Consider the following 17,332-nt stretch of genomic DNA (forward strand, 5'->3'; position numbering starts at 1 on the left):
ATTGATTTGCATATGTTGAACCAACTTTGTATCCCAGGGATGAAGCCCACTTGATCATGGTGGATAAGCTTTTTGATGTGCTGCTGGATTCGGATTGCCAGTATTTTATTGAGGATTTTTGCATCGATGTTCATCAGGGATATTGGTCTAAAATTCTCTTTTTTTGTTGTGTCTCTGCCAGGCTTTGGTATCAGGATGATGTTGGCCTCGTAAAATGAGTTAGGGAGGATTCCCTCTTTTTCTATTGATTGGAATAGTTTCAGAAGGAATGGTACCAACTCCTCCTTGTACCTCTGGTAGAATTCGGCTGTGGATCTGTCTGGTCCTGGACTTTTTTTTGATTGGTAGGCTATTAAATATTGCCTCAATTTCAGAGCCTACTATTGGTCTATTCAGGGATTCAAGTTCTTCCTGGTTTAGTCTTGGGAGAGTGTAAGTGTCCAGGAAATTATCCATTCCTTCTAGGATTTCTAGTTTATTTGCGTAGAGGTGTTTATAGTATTCTCTGATGGTAGTTGGTATTTCTGTGGGGTTGGTGGTGATATCCCCTTTATCATTTTTTATTGTGTCTGTTTGATTCTTCTCTCTTTTCTTCTTTATTGGTCTTGCTAGTGGTCTATCAATTTTGTTGATTTTTTTCAAAAAACCAGCTCCTGGATTCATTGATTTTTTTTGAAGGGTTTTCTGTGTCTCTATCTCCTTCAGTTCTGCTCTGATCTTAGTTATTTCTTGCCTTCTGCTAGCTTTTGAACGCGTTTGCTCTTGCTTCTCTAGTTTTTTAAATTGTGATGTTAGAGTGTCAATTTTAGATCTTTCCTGCTTTCTCTTGTGGGCATTTAGTGCTATAAATTTCCCTCTACACACAGCTTTAAATGTGTCCCAGAGATTCTGGTATGTTGTATCTTTGTTCTCATTGGTTTCAAAGAACATCTTTATTTCTGCCTTCATTTCGTTATGTACCCAGCAGTCATTCAGGAGCAGGTTATTCAGTTTCCATGTAGTTGAGCGGTTTTGATTGAGTTTCTTAGTCCTGAGTTCTAGTTAGATCTCAGTGGTCTGAGAGACAGTTTATTATAATTTCTATTCTCTTACATTTGCTGAGGAGTGCTTTACTTCCAAGTATGTGGTCAATTTTGGAATAAGTGCGATGTGGTGCTGAGAAGAATGTATATTCTGTTGATTTGAGGTGGAGAGTTCTGTAGATGTCTATTGGGTCCGCTTCGTGTAGAGTTGAGTTCAATTCCTGGATATCCTTGTTAACTTTGTGTCTCGTTGATCTATCTAATGTTGACAGTGGGGTGTTGAAGTCTCCTATTATTATTCTTTGGGAGTCAAGTCTCTGTAAGTCTCTAAGGACTTGCTTTATGAATCTGGGTGCTCCTGTATTGGGTGCATAAATATTTAGGATAGTTAGCTCTTCCTGATGAATTGATCCCTTTACCAATATGTAATGGCCTTCTTTGTCTCTTTTGATCTTTGATGGTTTAAAGTCTGTTTTATCAGAGACTAGGATTGCAACCCCTGCTTTTTTGTGTTTTCCATTTGCTTGGTAGATCTTTCTCCATCCCTTTATTTTGAGCCTATGTGTGTCTCTGCATGTGAGATGGGTCTTCTGAATACAGCAAACTGATGGGTCTTGACTCTTTATCCAATTTGCCAGTCTGTGTCTTTTAATTGGACCATTTAGTCCAATTAAATTTAGTCCATTTACATTTAAGGTTAATATTGTTATGTGTGAACTTGATCCTGTCATTATGATATTAGCTGGTTATTTTGCTTGTTAGTTGATGCAGTTTCTTCCTAGCATCAATGGTCTTTACATTTTGGTATGTTTTTGCAATGGCTGGTTCTGGTTGTTCCTTTCCATGTTTAGTGCTTCCTTCAGGATCTCTTGTAGGGCAGGCCTGGTGGTGACAAAATCTCTCTTGTCTGTAAAGGATTTTATTTCTCCTTCACTTATGAAACTTAGTTTGACTGTATATGAAATTCTGGGTTGAAAATTCTTTTCTTTAAGAATGTTGAATATTGGCCCCCACTGTCTTCTGGCTTGTAGAGTTTCTGCTGAGAGATCTGCTGTTAGTCTGATGGGCTTCCCTGTGTGGGTAACCCAACATTTCTCTCTGGCTGCCCTTAACATTTTTTCCTTCATTTCAACTTTCGTGAATCTGGCAATTATGTGTCTTGGAGTTGCTGTTCTCGAGGAGTATCTTTGTGGAGTTCTCTGTATTTCCTGAAGTTCAATGTTGGCCTGCCTTACTAGGTTGGTGAAGTTCTCCTGGATGATATCCTGCAGAGTGTTTTCCAACTTGGTTCCATTTTCCCCGTCACTTTCAGGCACACCAATCAGATGTAGATTTGGTCTTTTCACATAATCCCATATTTCTTGGAGGCTTTGTTCATTTCTTTCTACTCTTTTTTTATCTAAACTTCTCACTTCATTTCATTCATTTGATCTTCAATCACTGATACTCTTTCTTCCAGTTGATCGAGTCGGTTAATGAAGCTTGTGCATTTGTCACGTGATTCTCGTGTCATGGTTTTCATCTCTATCAGTTCATTTATGGTCTTCTCTGCATTGATTATTCTAGTTATCCATTCATCCATTCTTTTTTCAAGGTTTTTAGTTTCTTTGTGCTGGTTACGTAGTTCCTCCTTTAGTTCTGAGAATTTTGATTGACTGAAGCCTTCTTCTCTCAACTCGTCAAAGTCATTCTCCATCCAGCTTTATTCCATTGCTGGTGATGAACTGCGTTCCTTTGGACAGGGAGACGTGCTCTGATTTTTTGAATTTCCAGCTTTTCTGCACTGCTTTTTCCCCATCTTTTGGTTTTATCTGCCTTTGGTCTTTGATGATGGTGATGTACTGATGAGGTTTTGGTGTGGATGTCCTTTCTGTTTGTTAGTTTTCCTTCTAACAGTCAGGACCATCAGCTGCAGGTCTGTTGGAGTTTGCTTGAGGTCCACTCCAGACCCTGTTTGCCTGGGTATCAGCAGAGGAGGCTGCAGAAGATAGAATAATGCTGAAAAGCGAGTGTTACTATCTGATTCTTGTCTGGAAGCTTCGTCTCAGAAATGTACCCAGCCATGTGAGGTGTGGGGTGTCGGTCTGCACCCAGTAGGGGATTTCTCCCATTTAGGGTACTCAGGGGTCAGGGACCCACTTGAGCAGGCAGTCTGTCCATTCTCAGATCTCAACCTCCATGCTGGGAGAACGACTGCTCTCTTCAAAACTGTCAGACAGAAACATTTACATGTGCAGAGATTTCTGCTGCTTTTTGTTTAACTGTGCCCTGTCCCAGAGGTAGAGTCTACAGAGGCAGGCAGGCCTCCTTGGGCTGTGGTGGGCTTCACCCAATTCGAGCTTCCCAGGGGCTTTGTTTACCTACTTAAGCCTCAGCAATGGCAGGCACCCCTCCCCCAGCCTTGCTGCAGCCTTGCAGTTAGATCTCAGACTGCTGTGCTAGCAATGAGGGAGGCTCCATGGCTGTGGGACCCTCTGGGCCAGCTGTGGGATATAATCTCCTGGTGTGCCGTTTGCTAAGACCCTTGGTAAAGCACAGTATTAGGGTGGGAGTTACCTGATTTTCCAGGTGTTGTGTGTCTCAGTTTCCCTTGGCTAGGAAAAGGAATTCCCTTCCCCCTTGTGCTTCCCAGGTGAGGTGATGCCTCGCCCTGCTTCAGCTCTCACTGGTCGAGCTGCATGCGCTGACCAACACCGACTGTCCGACATGCCCCCATGAGATGAACCCGGTACCTCAGTTGAAAATGCAGAAATCACCCGTCTTCTGTGTCGCTCACGCTGGGAGCTGGAGGCTGGAGCTATTCCTATTCGGCCATCTTGGGTGTCCCCCAGTACTTGTTTCTTACAACCAAGTTGTGAAGTGATACTGATACTTCATACTCATTCGTTGTACATGCCCTCCTCTCCCATCTGTCATCTTTCAACTTTCTGGCTGTAAGGTGGAATGGGCTGGGAAAAGAGACCTATGTCTAAAGTAATAGTGGTTATAGAACCATTTAACCACCCTATACTATGCTTAAGTGCAGGGTGAAGGATGTGAAGTAAGACTGGGATTCAAAACTTAACTCCTCCATGCCTCAGTAGCCTCATCTGATAAATGGTGGGAATTAAATCAGATACTGATTGCAACTTGTTAGAGTAATACCTTGCAGTTCTAAACACCAACACATTTTAACAAGAAGATCAATAATAATGCATAGGTTTATTAAATGATCATTATGTGGCAGACACTTTGCTAGGCACTTTATGTAGATCTACACATTTGGTCCCCACAAAGGTTTTGTGTCTCCCAGATGTGTCTCCCAGAATCTCTCTTTTACCTATGAAGAAATGAAGATTATTCTTCTTCTTCTTTTTTTCATGTGCTACTTTTAATTTTTTAAATTTTAATAGCTTTTGGGGTACAAGTGGTTTTTGGTTACATGGATGAATTACATACTGGTGAATTATGAGATTTTAGTACACCTGTCACCTGAGTAGGGTATAGTTTGTGCCCAATATATAGTTTTTTATCCCATACCCCTCTACTACCCTCCCCCTTCTGAGTCTCTAGAGTTCATTTTATCACTCTGTATGCCTTTGTGTCCTCATACCTTAGCTCCCACTTATAAGTGAGAACATATGGTATTTATTGTTTTTTATTCCTGAGTTACTTCTCTTAGAATAAGGCCTCCAGCTCCATCCAAATTGCTGCAAAAGACATTATTTAATTGAATTTTATGGCTGAGTAGTACTCCATGGTGTATATATGACACATTATCTTTATCCACTCATTGGTCGATGGGCACTTAGGTTGCTTCCATATCTTTGCAGTTGTAAATTGGGGTATGATAAACATACATATGCATGTGTCTTTTTGATAGAATGACTTCTTTCCCTTTGAATAGGCACCCAGTAGTGGGATTGCTGGATCAAATGGTAGATCTACTTTTAGTTCTTTAAGGAATCTCCATACTATTTCCATAGTGGTTGTACTAATTTACATTACCACCAGCAATGTGTAAGCATTCCCCTTTCACCACATCCACACCAACATCTATTGTTTTTTGATTTTTTAATACTGGCCATTATTGCAGGAGTAGGGTTATATCTCATTGTGATTTTAATTTGCATTTGCCTGATATTTAGTGATGTTGAGTATTTTTTTCATATGCTTGTTGGCCATTTGCATATCTTCTTTTGAGAAATGTCTATTCATGTCATTTGCCCACTTTTTGATGGGATTGCTTATTTCTTTCTTGCTGATTTATCTGAGTTTCTTGTAGATTCTGGATACTAGTCTTTTGTCAGATGCATAGTTTGAAAATATTTTCTCCCATTCTGTGGATCATCTGTTTACTTCGTTGATTTTTTGTTTTTTGTTTTTTGTTTTGCTGTGCAGAAGCTTTTCAGTTTAGTCAGGTCCCATTTATTTATGTTCGTTTGCGTTGCATTTGCTTTTGAGGTTTTAGTCATGAATTCTTTGCCTAGGCCAATGTCCAGAAGAGTTTTCCTAAGGTTATCTTCCAGAATTTTTATGGTTTTAGGTCTTTTGAGTTGATTTTTGTATAAGGTGAGAGATCAGTTTCATTCTTTTACATGAAGCTAGTCAGTTTACCTAGCACCATTTATTAAATAGGGTATCCTTTCCCTAGTTTATGTTTTTGCATGCTTTGCCAAAGATCACTTGGTTGTAAGTATTTGGCTTTATTTCTGGGTTCTCTATTCTGTTCCATTGGTCTGTGTGACCACTTTTATACCAGTACCATACTGTTTTGGTAACTATAGCTTTGTTGTATAACTTGAAGTCCAGTAATGTGATGCCTCCAGATTTGTTCTTTTTGCTTAGGCTTGCTTTGGCTATACAAGCTCTTTTTTGGTTCCATATGAGAAATCAATGGCATACCTTGGTTTCATCAAGGTTACACACCTTGCTGGCCATCCTATGTGGGGAAGGTGCTTTGCCTACTACCACTCTTCATCTTCAGCCAGGCTATAGCAGGGATGGTGGATTCTCCTTGATTTTTAATCTTCAGCAGGTCTGGTTGTTTTCTTTCCACCTGGGCCTCTGCCAAGCACCTGATGAACAACAACTGTAATGATGTTCTAGTTGCCTTTTAAATAATCTAAATTGTCATATGACAGTGATGTTCTCAGGGCAGGGTCTGTGTTTAGTCATGTCTCTGGCCTCAGGAACTAGAAAATCATCCAGTTTATATTAAATGTTCTGAGTGGGATGAGACTTTAAGTTAAAATCAGTTTCCATATTTTTTTCCTTCTATGTTCTAAAAATTAACTCTCTTGTCATTACAAAAAGTTGAGGGAAGTTGGGATCCTGGAAAGAAATTATCTGTCAGGAAGCGGTGGCATTCGCATTTTCCACTGTGGGATGACACTTGCTGCTCCTATAGGACAATTAGCAACTCTTGGAATAGGGGAAAGGTCTTAAGCAGGTGGTGTTTTCCAGGCTTTGGTCTTGATCCTTTGGCCAGGGAGGAGAAGGGAACGGGAAGGGAAAATCAAGAACACCACTTATGAAGCCTCTGTTTAAGAATGTATCATATTTCAGAATTGCCATGCAAACAGTCACTTCAGATGGGAATTTGGGCATGCTCAGTTTGGTGCCGAATCCCCAGATGCATGATGTAAAATAGTTCACAGATGGACTTGAAAAACAGCAGGATGTATCTGATTATTTAAGTGGTGAAAAGTCCTCTTGATATATCAACTCACAGCCTAGAAACATCATAACATTCTCTACCTGTCCTTCAGAGGGAAAGCTGGAGAAGCAGAAAGGAGGCTGGTCTCACCTGCTTCCTTTAGGGAGTAGAGAATGAACTTGTGAATTGAGAATGAAGCAGGCAGCATCAGCTCTATGAAAGTGAGCTCTGAGAAGTGATGTGCTCGTTTATTCTCCTCCCCACCTTCCATCTCTCCCTCTTAACTCTCTCCCCCAAAATAATTAAATGCAAAAGCTACTTGAGTGCAATGGTAAGTTACAAATTTAAACCCACAAGAGTCAGAAACTGTAGAACTGAAGGTCCTTAGGGGGACGTTAACTTTGCCACTTTTATATCATTATAGTAAGCTATTCATTTAATAGCCTAATTTGTAATCACAAATACCATGGGAAATTTTGCTGTACCAACCTCTGGCTTCAGTTTTCCTGACTTGGTTGGTGATTTTGAATGTTGTAACCTTCAGAAATGCATATTTTTAGCATTTAGCAGTCCAGATCACTGGCAGATTAAATTACTTATTGGCCACATTTTTCTCAGCTCTATACCCTTTCCAATATACAATTAACTTGGCAAAGTCTAATGAAGGTACATCTATAAAGATAAGATTAAATAATATAATTGTGCTGTTTCCATGTATTTAGCTGATTTGTATGGCCTAATGAAAGCTTATTTTTACCTGGAGGATAGTCATAGGGAGCTATGAATTAACCAGTGATAAAGATTCTGTTTTGAATTTGTCCGTAAAGGACCCCTCTGCTCAATTGAGTGCACTATGGGGCCTAATTAATGTATCCATACTCTTCGTCCTGTGAGTCCTGTGAGTTTGTAACTCCTTCTTACACCACAGTGGGCTTGATCATGTGATTCACTTTGGCAAATGTGACACACACAGAGGCTTGAAAAGCACTTGAGATTTTCTGCTTATTATCTTAAGCATATCCTTGAGCTAGCCTTCTAGATTTATAAAAGAGCCAAATCATCCCAGCCAAGGCCACTCTAGACAAACCAGATGCCGGCCCACATTCTGGCTGACTGTATGCATGTGAGTGAGTTTGGCCAAGATCACCCAAACCTGGCCCAGATTAGGAGAACCACCCAGCCAACCTGTAGATGCAAAACAGACGATTAGGTAATGTTTTAAGCAAACAGCTTCAGTATGTTTGGAACGCATTATTATTGTATGACAATAGAAAACTGGTGCACTTCCCTAAACACTTTTTTTTTTTTTTTTTGAGACGGAGTCTCGCTCTGTCACCCAGGCTGGAGTGCAGTGGCACGATCTCTGCTCACTGTAAGCTCCGCCTCCCGGGTTCACGGCATTCTCCTGCCTCAGCCTCCTGAGTAGCCAGGACTACAGGGCCCCGCCACCACGCCTAGCTAATTTTGTTTTTGTGTTTTTAGTAAAGACAGGGTTTCACCGTGTTAGCCAGGATGGTCTCGATCTCCTGACATCGTTATCTGCCTGCCTCGGCCTCCCAAAGTGTTGGGATTACAGGCGTGAGCCACCGCGCCTGGCCAAACCCCGCTTTTTAAACGTAGTTTGTTTGAAGGTTATGAGCTTCATATGGTAGAATCAAAACTTCTGGCATTAAGCCCTTCCTGCTATTCCACAGTCCCTGCTGGTAGGTGTTGCAGCACCACTTCGTATTTCTACTGCTATTTCACGCTGCAGAGAGAAATGCTATTCAAAAACACATAGTGGGAGCTCTGGTTTCTGCAGCTTGCCCCCGCCTTCCCCACTTCTGTTCCCATCCCCTTTCCCATTTGAGACTGGGCTAGAGGCGGCAGCAGCTCTATGAGTCTTAGATGATCTTGTGAATGAGGTCTTCAATTCTCCATCTAAAAATGTGTTAAAGGCAGAAGAGTTTCTTGACACGCAACAGCAGGGAAGAAAGCCCCTGTATGAGGCAGCCTTCCACTTGACGGTGCATTTCGAAAGGTTTCATCAACAACCCCCAATTACAGCCAAGAAGTGCCCTATCTCTTCAGAAAGAGGACAGATCGTCTCCTCTCATCCTGATTCAAAGATCCCAAAGCACCAGATTCACACACCAAAAAGTGCATTTCTGACTACACAGGGTTTTAATGATTTTATTATATGCCTCACATCTGTTCCTAAATCTGTTCCCATGTAGTTTACATTGACCAATTATTAGCTGGACTTAAGGACTTTTGTTTGGGGCATTAAAGATGGTAATGAGGGAATAATCTTCATTAGAATGACCAACTTTGATGAAAATGTAAATTGAAAATGTCTGATACAGTATTTTAGACTTATTTTTCCAGAGTAAATGGTTGTGATATTATCTCAGTCAGAGGAAAAGCCCCTGCCTGGACAAAAGCAAGCATCACCTTTAATAACCAACAGCATATGCTTAGCAATTGGAAATCTATGGTGAGTATTCTGTAGTGACATGGAAGTTATTTATGCTTCTGTTAGATGGCAGACAGTACAAATACTGGAAATTTAGCATTTTGTACAGAACACTGAAAGTGCTCTACAAGTTGAGTGTGAAAAGTGCTTGGGCTTTTGGCCAATGGAAGGTTGCTACATGCCCGTTGTGGGTAGGCTAAACAAAGAAGAAAGAGTGACCCACAGACTTGTTTTAGAGCACACTTCTATAAAATATAAGAGTCTGGCATTGCCTGATTGAATTTTATTTTTTTCTTACTACCAAGTTGTTAATTGATATTTCATACTACCTCATCGTGCGTGTTCTCTTCCAGTCTTTCAGCTTTCAACTTGCTGACTGTTAGGTGTCATGGGCCGGCTAGACAGACTTGTGTGGTTGTGCTCACACAGAGCTAATGAGTGAGGTATATACGGACTTAGCTAGACCTGTGTTCGAATGTTTTATTTACCATTTATTAGCTTCATGACCTTAGATAGCTCTAAGTTTCAAGAATCTCATTTTTAAAGTGGGAAAATGGAAAGATAATAGCTAACATAGCTTATTATGAGGATTAAATAAAACAATGTATGTATGTCTGGGGTGGGGACTGGAACACTTGGTAAATATTCCTGTCCCTGCTTTCCTCTGTGTTCTAACACTTAGAGAAGCTCATGATGTGCTACAGCAGAAAGAACTGGGCATATGAAATATTTTTTAGTACTCTGAATCCTCAGGGTAGCTCTACATGAAGCCAGCAGCTAGCTAATGAAGCCTGATTTCTTGGGCATTTGCCTCTTATGGCTGACTGGCTTGTTAACTGAATTATTCAAAGATTTTCATAATATGTTTGAATTTCTTATATCCATTCAGTGGCTAATGATTCCTAGCCAGGCCTGGGGCCTCAGTTGAGAGAGAAAAACATATCTGTTCAAAAGATGAGAAGTTTTTTTTTTTAATTTAAGAAAATGATTATTATCCTGCTGGATACCTGCAATTATTAGTTTGAGATTCATTTGAAATTGGATGATTGGATAGTGACAGTGAATCTAGACAGTCAGCCGGGAAAGGAAGTTGCTTTATTGATTTATTTTCATAGGAACTCCCAGAGCTGATGATCACGAAAGGGGAGGAGGTTCAATATTTGAATATTATAGTCTACAGAAGGAAAAGTTGTGTTGGTCATTTGTAAGCCAGATAGCAAAATCTGAATTTTTCCAACTTGTTTAACCTCCCACTAATGCCATTGTTTTGTATTACCATTAAGGTTAAAAATATCATCTATACGGATGTCATATCTATTTAGGGTGTTTATCTTACAAGCTCCCAGCCCTGTGGTGAGCTCTGGACTATTCATCTGTATCACCAAGACATGCTTCTTAGATTTCTCTAAGGTGTTATATGCTTGTTTTTAAATACAAAGATATTCTTGGGACTATCTCCAGAGAGACACCTGTGCAACTGAAAAACGACCCTATTTGAGGTAACTGCTGGGTCCACATTAAAAATACAGTGAGGAGAAAGTATTTCTGACTTTGGCCGGGTAACATTTTTCTATTTTAATAGAAGGAATAGTGGGTTGGATGTGTTATCAGGAAGGAAGCTGTTCCCCTCTTTATTCAAATTATTTTCTTCTCTGGATCCAAAATGTTTGGGGATGCCAAACAAAGCCCCCCAAATTTTAACAAAGTTTAACATTAAAATTTTAGCATACTATCAAAGCAAGAAAAACTCATTTTTTTTCCCATTGGTGGTTACTTAGCCAGATTAAAAAGCTCTATCTGTAGGCATCTTCCCATTTAAAAGAGAAATATAAGAAAGAGAAGCACCCAGATTGAAGGAGTATACATGGTTAACCATAAATAGTTAGAATTTGTGAATAGCTTTACATCTATAATTCAGGTGCCTTGTTAGCAAAACGTTTATGCTTGTCTGTGAGCCAGTTCTCTTCAAAATGTTTATTTATTTATTTTTCCTCTTATATCCTCTGAAGAAGGTTGGTTTGTTGGATTTTGTTTTTTGAGATGGAGTCTTGCTCTGTCACCCAGCTGTAGTGGAGTGGTGCAATCTTGGCTCACTGCAAGATCTGCCTGCCAGGTTCAAGCCGTTCTCCTGCCTCAGCCTCCTGAGTAGCTGGGACTACAGGCGCCCGCCACCACGCCTGGCTAATTTTTTGTATTTTTAGTAAAGATGGGCTTTCACTGTGTTAGCCGGGGTGGTCTCGATCTCCTGACCTCGATATCAGCCTGCCTCAGCCTCCCAAAGTGCTGGGATTACAGGTGTGAGTCACCGCGCCCGGCCGGATTTTTTAAAAGTTTTATTCTCTCTGTTGTCAGTGATATTGTCTGTCCAGTGCTGCATTGTTTTCCAGATTGTTTTCTTTCCCAAGAAACAGTGTGTTTTGGGAACCATTTCATCTCAAGGACATGTCAAAGGAGAAAAATATGCCACATTAGTGACCCCTGCCTGGTGGGACATAGGCTTTGAGGGTGAAGAGCTATGGAAAGAGGCCAAAGGTTCATAAACTTCCTGTCTACTACATAATGCGCTTCTCACGTGGAGGCGTAGTTCTTTGTTTTTGAATGTGTATACATGGTTATGCTGAAGAAAATGATAATTCATTTAAGCTTATTGCTCAATTCTAATAACTTTCTGGTTTTTTTTTTTTTCCCAGTCAGTGGTTCCTAAAGGTACATCTGTTACATGTATTTTTTTTTTTTTTTAAGTAAAAATGGAGCCCTCGTGTTTGAAATGTTGGGACACCCCTGCCCTGAAGTGACAAAAGTGAAGATAAATATGTTTTAAAACAAGCCATTGATAAATCAGGATAGAAAAGAGGTTTGTATGAAGACTTAATGAACTCAAACAGGAAAATTAGAGAACCAGTCTTATGAAATGGTAAAAGCAAGACAGGTTGGGAAACTGACTGCTTAGTGTTTTGGTTATCTACTACTGTGTAACAAATCACCTTGATCCTTAGTGACTTTAAGTAACATCATCTTTTGTAGTTCTCTGTGCTGACTGGGCTTAGAGAGGCTGTTCTGCTCTATGTGATGTTGCCTGGGGCTGCACTCATCTGAATTAAGTGCTTGAAGGCTTCCTCACATATTTAGCCCTTTGGCAGGGACAGTGGGACTATCAGGTCTGTCTTGTTCTCTGTTATCTCAGGGCCTCTCATTCTTCAAGTGGTCTCCCTAGTAGGGTAACCAGACTTCTTATGTAGCTGCTCAGGGCTCCCTAAAGCACAAAAGTAGAAACTTCCAGGTCTTCTCAAGGTTTAGCTCTAGAACCGGCACAGCACCACTTCCTCCACATTCTGTTGGTTAAAGTAAGTCACAGGTCAACACAGATTCATTGTGGAAAAGAACTAGACAAGAGAGTAGATACTTGGGGGTCCAGTTCACTGAGAACCATCTTTGGAGACTAGTAACCACACCTAGTTATGGACATATTTAAAAAAGTGTGGCTAGCCGGGCGCGGTGGCTCACGCCTGTAATCCCAGCACTTTGGGAGGCCGAGGCGGGCGGATCACAAGGTCAGGAGATCGAGACCACGGTGAAACCCCGTCTCTACTAAAAATACAAAAAATGAGCCGGGCGCAGTGGCGGGCGCCTGTAGTCCCAGCTACTCGGGAGGCTGGGGCAGGAGAATGGCGTGAACCCAGGAGGCGGAGCTTGCAGTGAGCCAGGATCGCACCACTGCACTCCAGCTTGGGCGACAGAGCAAGACTCCGTCTCAAAAAAAAAAAAAAAAAAAAGTGTGGCTAGAGTGTTTCTGCTGCCCTATAGCCACTGGACACTCACAAATGCCATGACTGGACTCTTAACCTTAATCCACTGCTGCTACTAGTATTGTTAATAGCCACTACATTGTTTACATCATTCCTTCAAGGACTGTCTTGTTTGTCTCATGCCTGTGCCCTAGCTGTCAGAGAGCAGGGAGAGGGATTGCCTTCTTTCTTTGGTTTCTGTTGTAGAAGGAAGGGAATGCCCTTTCCAAGATTCAGCTGACTGTGTGTCCTGGTTTGCTGGGACAGACCTGACTTACACTGATTATTCCAACAGGATTATTAACCATGCCCCCTTTAATTCTTACTAGCTTTCCAATATGGATGACAAATTATTTGGTCATTGTATAGCCAAGTGCCACACAATGGAGGGTTCCCCAAAACTAGAAAGAGGGCTTAGATTTTTAGGTGGCCATAAAATGAAAAGTGCCTACTCCCACTCTCTGTTGAATATCCACCACCACACTTTTCTTCTTGTACTTATACCCTAAAAAGACAACTATATGTACCTAATGGAATGCACCTAATGCATGGCCCTGAATCTTGTCAGTTGCTTCATCTCACTCCAAAACCAGAATCTCTAGGCATTGTCCATTTCTCTTCCAGGTCTGTCCTGATCCTCTTTCCATTTTCCACAATGTAAGGAATAAAGTGTAAAGTTAAGCAATGCAATTCATATAGAGTAGTTCTAGGACTGGGAGAGGGAAGAAAAAGAAAATTAGTTAAAATGTGTCAGCATGACTATAAACAAAAAGGAAGGTAGATATATTAGAGGGTGTAGTCCTCAGATCTGCAGCTGGCACCTTACCCTGTATGCTTGCCACCCCTTGGTCCCTGGATTTTCAATCCTGGATTATGAATATTTTCTGAATGTTCATTCATATTCACCTCTCTTCTTCCAGGTTCAAAAGTGTGAAGCAATAATAGTGAAGCCTACATAATAAGCCAATGCCTGGCCTGTCTTAGAGAGGGAAAAGGGGATGTCTGCCTCTCTCTTCAATGATGTAAAGCACTGCTTTGCATAAAACATGCATAATAGTGGCTGCTGTGTGGGTAGGAAAGGGTACTAGTATTGCTACTCCCTTTCATCTAACATGTTATTGAAATTGGAAAAAAAATATTGATAGGTAGGAGTGGCAGAGTGGCTACTCTAGCTTTTATTTTTATTTATTTATTTTTTTATTATACTTTAAGTTCTAGGGTACATGTGCATAACGTGCAGGTTTGTTACATATGTATACATGTGCCATGTTGGTGTGCTGCACCCATCAACTCATCAGCACCCTTCAACTCGTCATTTACATCAGGTATAACTCCCAGTGCCATCCCTCCCCCTTCCCCCCTCCCAATAGGCCCTGGTGTGTGATGTTCCCCTTCCTGTGTCCAAGTGATCTCATTGTTCAATTCCCACCTATGAGTGAGAATATGCAGTGTTTGATTTTCTGTTCTTGTGATAGTTTGCTGAGAATGATGGTTTCCAGCTGCATCCATGTCCCTACAAAGGACACGAGCTCATCCTTTTTTATGGCTGCATAGTATTCCATGGTGTATATGTGCCACATTTTCTTAATCCAGTCTGTCACTGATGGACATTTGGGTTGATTCCAAGTCTTTGCTATTGTGAATAGTGCCGCAATAAACACATGTGTGCATGTGTCTTTATAGCAGCATGATTTATAATCCTTTGGGTATATACCCAGTAATGGGATGGCTGGGTCATATGGTATTTCTAGTTCTAGATCCTTGAGGAATCGCCATACTGTTTTCCACAATGGTTGAACTAGTTTATAATCCCACCAACAGTGTAAAAGTGTTCCTTTTTCTCCACATCCTCTCCAGCACCTGTTGTTTCCTGACTTTTTAATGATCGCCATTCTAACTGGTGTGAGATGGTATCTCATTGTGGTTTTGATTTGCATTTCTCTGATGGCCAGTGATGATGAGCATTTTTTCATGTGTCTGTTGGCTGTATGAATGTCTTCTTTTGAGAAATGTCTGTTCATATCCTTTGCCCACTTTTTGATGGGGTTGTTTGTTTTTTTCTTGTAAATTTGTTTGAGTTCTTTGTAGTTGTGGATATTAGCCCTTTGTCAGATGAGTAGATTGCAAAAATGTTCTCCCGTTCTGTAGGTTGCCTGTTCACTCTGATGGTAGTTTCTTTTGCTGTGCAGAAGCTCTTTAGTTTAATTAGATCCCATTTGTCAATTTTGGCTTTTGTTGCCGTTGCTTTTGGTGTTTTAGACATGAAGTCCTTGCCCATGCCTATGTCCTGAATGGTATTAGCTAGGTTTTCTTCTAGAGTTTTTATGGTATTAGGTCTAACATTTAAGTCTCTAATCCATTTTGAATTAATTTTCGTATAAGGAGTAAGGAAAAGATCCAGTTTCAGCTTTCTGCTTATGGCTAGCCAATTTTCCCAGCACCATTTATTAAATGGGGAATCCTTTCCCCATTTCTTGTTTTTGTCAGGTTTGTCAAAGATCAGATGGCTGTAGACGTATGGTATTATTTCTGAGGGCTCTGTTCTTTTCCGTTGGTCTATATCTCTGTTTTGGTACCAGTACCATGCTGTTTTGGTTACTGTAGCCTTGTAGTATAGTTTGAAGTCAGGTAGCGTAATGCCTCCAGCTTTGTTCTTTTGACTTAGGGTTGTCTTGGTAATGCGGGCTCTTTTTTGGTTCCATATGAACTTTAAAGCAGTTTTTTTCCAATTCTGTGAAGAAAGTCATTGGTAGCTTGATGGGTATTCTAGCTTTTAAACTCAGTATCTTGGGAATCTGCAGGTCATAAGATTGTTAGCTGAGGCCTGCTGCTACTGTTTGGGGATAATATAAGATGCTTGAACTGGGAGAGGAGTGCCTTTGCAAGTGCAAAAGGACAAGTGTGTGATAAACTAGGGGAACAGGGAACATGAATGGCTAGGGGAAACAAAGGCAGGGTGTTTGAGGGATGTGGACTTAGCAGAGTATTTAGGGGATACAGTGAATTTCAGTTATAGCATAGAATCAAAGTCTGTCCTTCAGTTTGATAAATTCCTATTTGAGCCAGGCTGAGTGCAAGATGGGATGATTGGCTGGTGCTAAGGAAAAGGAGGAAGGGTGGGTCAGATTCTTGCAATGGGTTAATGATCTCCACACATAGAAGAATTCCCTTGTGTTGAACCATAAAACCTGAGTCTTAGTCTAAGCCTGCCTCAAACTGAATATGTTAGCATAGATTATGCTTAATTCTTCATTTATAAACCAAGGAATTTGTAAGATCAGATCATGGGTCCTAACATGAGGTCTCCAAATTCCAAGAGATCTTCAATATTGAATTGGAGGGTGTATTTAAACAGAATTCATTTCATTATCCACAATATGGATTTCATAGGTTAACTAAAAGGTGAATTATTGTAGACAGACATTAAAATTTAAATGTGATGAGTACAGTGAGTTTTAAATGTGATGAGTAATGGTGTAGCAGACGTATAGGGTGCCAGGGAAATACACCATGGGGAACTCAACCTATCCCAGGGGTCTGAGAAGGTCTCCTAGAGAAAGTGATACTTAGGTGAAAGGTGAAAACCAAAACTGAATATGCCCAGTTATATTTAGGAAAAAATTCAGTTTTGAGGCATGACAAAGACCAACACACTGCAGTGAGTAGATATTGCTCTATCAGTGTTCTAGTTTTAACACTGAGGAAACAAAGTTGTTCAAGAGGTTTGTTACTGGCAAAGAAATATTGCACAAACTATGTAGGAACTTTAGTATCTCATGCAACCTGGAAACTCTCTCCAGCTCCTATCCCCTTAAATGTACCACAGTGCCCTCTTATGAATATAGCATTTCAGCCCTGAGGTTGAAGAGCTCCACAGAGAAATGTACCTGATTTTGGACTTCGAAGCCATTACAAAATAAATGTTGAGTTGCTTTAAATAGATCTCATTAAGGCTGGTGTATGGCTCTGTGCCTTTCTGTCATGACTGTGGTTGTGAAGGATGGTTTTAGATGTATAATTAAAGTTATTCCAGAAAGCATGATGAATCAGTCACCAATTTTATGAGAATTTCAAGAACTTAGGCATAGACCTTCCTTTGCCTTCTTCCTGCTGCCACTCCACTGAAATTTATGTTTTCTTGAATATTTTCCAGCTGAATCTTGATGAAGATTCTACACTTTGTCCATGTGAGGTACTTTTATAGCCAGGTTGCCATGGCAAGGTGCCCCTCCCTCCCTGTAGAGTAATTGTTGTTTAACTTCTGCCGTGAACTTGTGGAGACCTGATTCAATAATTATTAATCCTAACTTCCAAATGGACATCTTCCCTACAAATGTAGCCATTCCCGAATAAAATCTTATGTGACTAGTGAAAGAAGACGCTCCCTGCGCCTCTCCTATAAATAGTAAAAGTCCAAAAGAGCAAAGGGAAA

This window comes from Macaca fascicularis, chromosome 15 (assembly GCF_037993035.2).
Source record: "Macaca fascicularis isolate 582-1 chromosome 15, T2T-MFA8v1.1".
NCBI lineage: Eukaryota > Metazoa > Chordata > Mammalia > Primates > Cercopithecidae > Macaca > Macaca fascicularis.